Here is a 6,917-nt window from a genome sequence, read left to right as displayed (position 1 = left end):
CGGGAGAGGAGGAGGGATCGGCCAAGTGTGCCCTGCTGGGGCAGAGGGCGCAGTCTTTGCTGGAAGCGGCGTCCTGGTCCTGGCTGCTGCCTAAGCCGCTAGGGCCAGAATGTGGGTCGCCTGGCTCTGCTCTCCTGTGGCACAAGCGAGGCCATGCTTTCCTGATCCTCACCTGGGTCTTCTACTCGGGCGCCTCTGGAATGGTCCCCAGCACCTTCTGGAAAGAGGATGCTGAGCTTTCTTTTACCCTAAGTGGGCGGGACGCTAGTAGTGTGTCTCTCAGCCCTGGCAATCTTAGGACTGCCCGAGAAGGCGCCACCGTCCCCAGGAAGGAGAGCATGCGGTCTCCTTGTACCACCAGAGGAAAGGAAGGCTGGGCCTTGACAGGGTGGGGCCTGGGGACATTTAGAGAGACGGGGGTGGGGTGGGGAGGTGGTACAGAGGGCCCAGGCCCAGCAGAGAGGACAGGCGGGTGAGAGCCTGAGTCAGCTCCTCCAGCAGGCTGGACTGGAGAGTTGCTTGTGGAAAGGCCTCTGACTTAGCAGGAGGTGGGGTGGAGCTGTGAAGAGCAGGGCAATGGCCTGCAGCTACCTGGATTTTTATCCGCACTGCTACTTGGAAGCTGTACAAGCTGGGGCTACTACTCTAACCTCTCTGAGTTTACAGCATGCTGCTGCCGGTGGTAGCTCTAACTGGTGGGTGCTGTGGGCATTCTGGCAGGGCAGACACACTGGCTCCCTAAAGCCAGGCTTCTGTCAAGGGCCTCTTGGCCCTCCTGATTCCTCAGGGTGTTCAGGGAAGGAAAGGGCTTGAGCCGGGTCAGAGAGGGCACAGCAGGGCAGTGACCGGTGTTATCGCTGCCCCACAGCAGCTGCCCTCAGCTCATTCCCACGCCCACCAGCCCCCAGGGAACCTGTCCCGTTGGTCCCCAGGGCCTGGGGCAGCCTCTAGGTGCAGCAGGAGGAGCAGAGGCCTCCATGGCTGGCTGAGTGTGCAGAGGGGACTGGCTAGCAGGGAAGAGGGGATCCACACCTCCTGGTGCCTAGGGGCCCTGGCAGTGCCTGCATGGGCATCTGACCCTGGAGCTTAGGTACTTGCCACCCTTGCAAAGGTCAAGGTGAGCCCTGCCCAGCCGCCTCTCTCTGCTCGGAGGGTGAGGGGCTGAATGCTTTACCCTCTCCTCACAGTAGCAGCAGGTTCACCCTGCTCATTTCTGGACCTCCTCATTTGCCAGTACTAAGTCACCCCCAAAGATCATCTGAAGTGACCCCCACTTTAAAATCTGAGAAATCTGAGGCCCAGAGAAGGTCAGTAGGTTGCTCAGGGTCACATGATGGGATCAGCGATCAGAACCCGGATTCACAGACCCTGTGCACAGTGCTCTTCCCTTTGTGTCCTACCAGTGTTGACTAAGAGCCAGCCAGGGGCCAGACACTGTGGGAGACACACTTCTGTCTCCTGCATGTCAATATCAAATGGGACACAGAAAGAAAATGGGCCATGTCTACGTTGCAAGGAAAATGCAGCTATAATGGAAAAAGAGGGGCCAGGGAAATATAAGACATGCACTGTGGTCTGTTGGTGGTGGCAGTCATGAAGGGCATCCCAGGGGAAGTGATCTTTAGGTGAGTAGTTAAAGGTAAATAGGAGTTTGCCAGGCAGAGGCGGTGAATGTGGGGCTTTGTCCTAAGGGCCAGAGGGTCAGCTTCTGGAGTGTGAAACCAGAGGGAGAGGTTTGTCTTGGGTGGAAGAAAAGTCCGAGACCTTGGGAGCTGGGGAGAAAGATGGTGGAAGATGTGGCTGGAGAGAATGGGGTAGCCCAAGTCGAGAGGGGGCTTAGAGACAGTTAGATCTACATGAGGGTAATAGGGAGCCACTGAAGGGTTTTGAAAAGTGCATTTATGTTCCTTGAATGAGAGCTTAAGGTGGGCAAATGAGTGAGGCTGGACTGAAGGCTGCTGGAATCCCAGGGGCCACGACCAAGTCTGGCAGAAACACAGGTAGGGGTTAGAGGAATGGACATGGGGCCATAGCCTGGAACCTGAGGTTGGTAGGGAAAGGGGGTCAGAGGGAGGACAGTCCTGTGGGCAGAGGCATGGACTATGTGGTGTGGGGCCTATAGTCCGGGGGCTCCCAGAGGGACACTCTGGGGTCACATGCATCCCATACAGCACATGTGATTCCTTATATGTGAACTATTTTAAATTAACTAAGATTTAAATTTTGGTTCCTTGGTCACACAAGCCCCGCTTCCTGGGCTCAGCAGCCAGGATAGCTAGTGCGTGCCACATTGGGCAGGGTAGTGGATCCTATGCCCGATCTGTTGCTGCAGGAAGTCCTCTCCGATGACACTGTTCCAGGGGCAGCTTCTAGTCCTGCAGAGGTGTCCCCAAAGCCACTTAAGGGAAGCTACCCTTGGCCTCTCCCTTCCCAGGAGTGTCTTTAGATCTGAGCAAAGAGTGGAGGACTGTAGGGGTGAGGCAAGGCCTGGAGGCTAGGCAGGAGCAGGTGAGGAGAGGGACAGGTGGAGGAGAGAGGCCATGCGGCTTTGTTGTCAATCATGATTGTGCAGAGTGTCCCCTCTTTCATGGGGACACAGGCAGCTGGTGAGTTCAGGGGACCAGACCTAGGGTTCTAGGGGCTGTGCCAGCCATGTGGCCACAAGCAAGCCCTCTAAGTTACGCTAGGTCTCCTCTCTGACATGCGTGGGGATGGCAGCTACTGGGAGACACAGAGAAGTGCCACCAGCAAAGGCCAAACTCAGGACCCAGTGAGCCCCAGGGGCTGGGGCAGATGAGTCTGGGCCACACCTGGATGTTGGACAAAGGGCATGGGGTAGGAAGGCAGGGGCACTCGAAGCAAGCTGGGGACAGAGGCTGAATGTGTGTGCCAGGAGGAGGGAGAGGGAACAGGCATGGAGGACAGGCTGGGGCAATGACACTGGTCAGGCGGATCAGCAGCCGGAAGGTGTGGGGAACCAGGAGTCCAGTTTCTGGACCTGAGCACCCCTCCCCCATCCGTGCCTCTCTCAGGTCTGGGACCTTTAATGAGCACTCCAGCTGCCTGTTATTTGACTTGCTTGCTGTGAAGAAAGACACTGGAATGTCCCAAATGGAGAAAATCAGATGACAACTAGAGCTGACAGCAGCCGGGGGAAGGGTAGGGGGTGTGGGGGTGGGGGAGGAATTATAAGTAGCCAAATCTATTTTGTGGGCCCAGGTGAACAGAAGTTCTCAGCTGCCACCTTCAAGGGGGGAATTCTGCAGGTTACCAGGCAGACGGCCCACCCCTAGTAATAATCTCAGTTGTAACAGGACTATCATGTGTATGTGCAGCAAAGTGCAGCACACTTGATCCTCCCAGCTTCCCAGCAGGATCGGCTCTCTCATTACCCCATTTTACAGATAAGAAGACAAGTGTCACTTCCCCTCCCTCCCACTATCTGTGATTCACTCTTCAGGCATTGAGAAGCCCTCCTAGGAGAGGGAGTCTCGGCAGACTCCCTAGTCCCTAAAAATAACACCTGTAATGGAAATGACTTTATATGGGCACAGGGGCCTTATATTGGGCCCTTTCCAGAAAAGGTGATTATAGGAGAGATCATAGCAGTGGCTGAAGAATTGGGGCTCTGGATAGGGTCACCTAGTATAGAAAGGCTGGAGGAGGATGGGTGCAGGGGCATCCATCACAGGGCTGAGTGGCCTGTGTAGCATCAGACCCTAGACCCATGTACTTTTGAGTGCAGCCCACCACTCCTGAGTCAGTCTCAATTCTATTCCTTCCTTCGTGCAGGAAGAAGAGTCCAACCTCTCTATAGATAGGAAAACCAGTCCAAAAGATATGCACATTAGTATCAGAGGAACCCAGGGTAAGGTGAAGCCTGTGGCAAGTATCTTTCCTCCTCATCAGTTCTTCTTCCGAGGCAATGAGCTGGCTCTTTGGAAGCCAATACACTTAGTGTGTACTTTGTTCCCATTCCAGGTCCCTCAGCAGACATTGTTAATCAATTGCAGCACACGTTCCTGCAGAGCTTATGTACAGCTTCAGAATCCCTCTTAACACTGTTCTAGGAAGCTACTTCTAACTAGTGAGAGTGTTCACAGTAAAACGCTGTTTCATGAGTCTTAAGTAGGTTTGCTCTTTAAAAGTTTGTTTACCATGAATAAAGTCAGGGAGGGTTGTCACACCGCCTTACAACTTCTCCAGAAGCCTTAAATCTAGCAGGTAGCAACAAGCTAGGCAGATGGCTTCACAGAGCCCTCATACAACTGCTGATGAGGAAAATAAAAACACCCAAAATAAAGTGCATCTGCCTGAAACCTAGTTTCACAATTGAATCACTCCCAGAAAGATGCCTTTTCCTTTATTCCAAGTCATCCTAGTCGTGTCCCAGTAACCTCTGGAAAGCCCATCCCTGTGTGAGTTCTCTCCCTACTGTAACAGCCCACATTCATCCTGGCTGTGCTTGATGTTTAGGTTCTAAGAGAACCAACACAGCACGTGCTGGGGCTTTTCTGTCCCCAACCATGCAGACATCACTAATCACTCAATCCACTCTTTCCCATGGAGCCCAGCTGGCCCCCGAATCCTTCTCTACCCAGGGCTCAGAGCTGCACTCTTGATCTACCAGAGCCACGCACAAAGTAGTGGATTTGCCATCCATGGCTCAGCCCACAACACCTCGTGCAAGTCTCGCCTCTTGACTGAATTCAAACGTCTGTTCCTGCATTTGGTCACACACAGCCCGATGACAGGGACTGGGGCTCAGTCTCTGGTCTCTTGGTCACAGGGACTTTGCACATGGAAGGCAGTTCTCACTCCTCGGCTTGGTTTAAGGGTCTTCCACTGGAGGCTGAGCCCCATGCCTCCACCTCCAGACCCAGCTATGGACTCCTCTCCTTGGGGTGTGCACCCTGGAAGGGAGGTTTCACAGCAATCCACGGAGGGCAAGATGATTAACCCCTGTAAACCAGGGAGTCCCAGCTGGGACAGTGGAGGTAACTTAGTGCCCTGACCTCCCACCTGGATAGAGCAGCTTGCCAAGGTCAGGAGCTCCATCTTCAGCTGCCTGGGCTGCACTCAAGGTGCATACTCCTGGTGGGGAGGAGGAGGAATAGTGAGGCAGGCACGCCTGCATGGACCTCTGGCACTAGTCATGTGACCAGAGACTCAGGACCCTGATCAGAACATGGACTTGACAGCGTTTCCTCAAGGGCTGCTGTAGTAGTAAATAAAATCATCAGTTTGTGGTGATTGTAACCATGATGTCCTTCCTCATCATTGGAGGAGACGAGATGGGGCTCTCTGGGGCCACAACCACCACTTGTATTTGCAGCTAATATTTATGAGGGCTTACCAAGCAGCCAGGCATTATTCAAGGAGCTTCCCATCTGCTGATCCACAAAATCTTCATAATAATCCCATGAAGTGGTTACTACTTTTACTATTCCCTTTTCACAGAGGAGAACATGGCGTTCTAAAGAGGTGAAGTAATTCCCCAAAGTCACACAGCTAGTGCGGAGCCGAGCAAGACCTTGAACCCTGGCAGAGTGGCCCCAGAGCTGACACTGAGAGGCACCAGAATCTACTCCTATGCACGACATACTGAATCTGTCAAACTCTGCTGAGGCCGGGCAGAGTCACTCAGGAGTTGGGGGCAGTTGGTCCACTTGGGTTCAGCTCCCGCAGAGGTGGCATTTGCTGAACCGGCTTGGTATCAGGCTGGCATTGCGCCCCTGTTGTAAGAACCCCCCTCACCTGCACGTGATGAGGTCCTTACCCAGCCTGCCCAGGCCTGGCTTCTACGGGGTGGACTTGTTCCTGTCTCTTGGACTCAGCAGTGGCCCGCTAGAAGCTTAGCACCCAGTCTGGGATTCACCCAGGGGCACATCACGGTGCTTTGGGCAGAAGTTTTATACAAGTTGCAATCCCAGTTCTACTTGCTCACCTGACGTTTACTTTCTTTTTTCCCTTTTCACTTTCTCCACTTCCTCAATAATATCTGTCTCTCGGTGTCAGCTGTTTGATGCATCTCTTGGACAGTAGTGGCCCGCTAGAAGCTTAGCACCCAGTCTGGGATTCACCCAGGGGCACATCACGGTGCTTTGGGCAGAAGTTTTATACAAGTTGCAATCCCAGTTCTACTTGCTCACCTGACGTTTACTTTCTTTTTTCCCTTTTCACTTTCTCCACTTCCTCAATAATATCTGTCTCTCGGTGTCAGCTGTTTGATGCCCCCTTTTTTCGCAAGCTAGGGTTTAATGTTCCAAAGTAGCTGGGCATTTTAAAGTTACTCTCTTTCCTTCTTGCACCTAGATGTCCTCAAAGGCCTGCACCTGGACCGGTGACCAGATGGCTGTGTTAGAATCACCCGGGGAGCTGGGAAAACACAGGCCAGATCCTTTACCTGGGGCCCTACAATGCATGAGGAGTCATAGGGAGGTGTCAGTGAAAGCCCCACTGCACACTGAGCACTTCAAAAGGCTGGCAGATTTAAGGAAGAATCCGCATAGGTCCATTCTGCCACCACTTTTCAAAAGATGGAATCACCCAGGGGAGGCCTCAAAGATCCCCGGGCCTCCTCTCACCCACTCCTGGGGATTGGACCCACAGCCATATGTATGCTAGGCAAGCACTGTCCCCCTGAGCCACAGCCCTAGCTCCTCTCTTACCTCTTTTGGTTGGACTCTGACCCTCTCAGACCAGCTCGCTGAGTCTTCAGTAGGTGAGGGAAGTAAGCAGAGTCGGGAGAGACCCCAGCAGCACTCCACACTGACACTTCCTGTCTTTCATTAGTGCTGCCGCTTGCCCTGGGTGGGGAACGTCCCGCAGAGGGTTCTCCAAGGCTCTTTAGGGTGGGTGGAGCCTGCTGGCAGCCCATGCCCTGGTCCTTCAAAGAGCCAGGGCTGGCTGAGCAC

General features: G+C 53.7%; 1 protein-coding gene across 1 annotated transcript in view; it reads left to right on the top strand.

Moving 5' to 3' along the window:
- Col13a1 (collagen type XIII alpha 1 chain) overlaps positions 1 to 6,917 on the top strand; it is a 137,162-nt gene that overhangs the window by 1,357 nt on the left and 128,888 nt on the right. The window lies entirely within an intron of this gene.

This window comes from Fukomys damarensis, unplaced genomic scaffold, assembly GCF_012274545.1.
Source record: "Fukomys damarensis isolate Sample0158 unplaced genomic scaffold, DMR_v1.0_HiC HiC_scaffold_20, whole genome shotgun sequence".
NCBI classification, from domain to species: Eukaryota; Metazoa; Chordata; class Mammalia; order Rodentia; family Bathyergidae; genus Fukomys; species Fukomys damarensis.
Note: the sequence above shows the minus strand (reverse complement) of the source record. Positions and strands in the feature narration are given on the sequence as shown.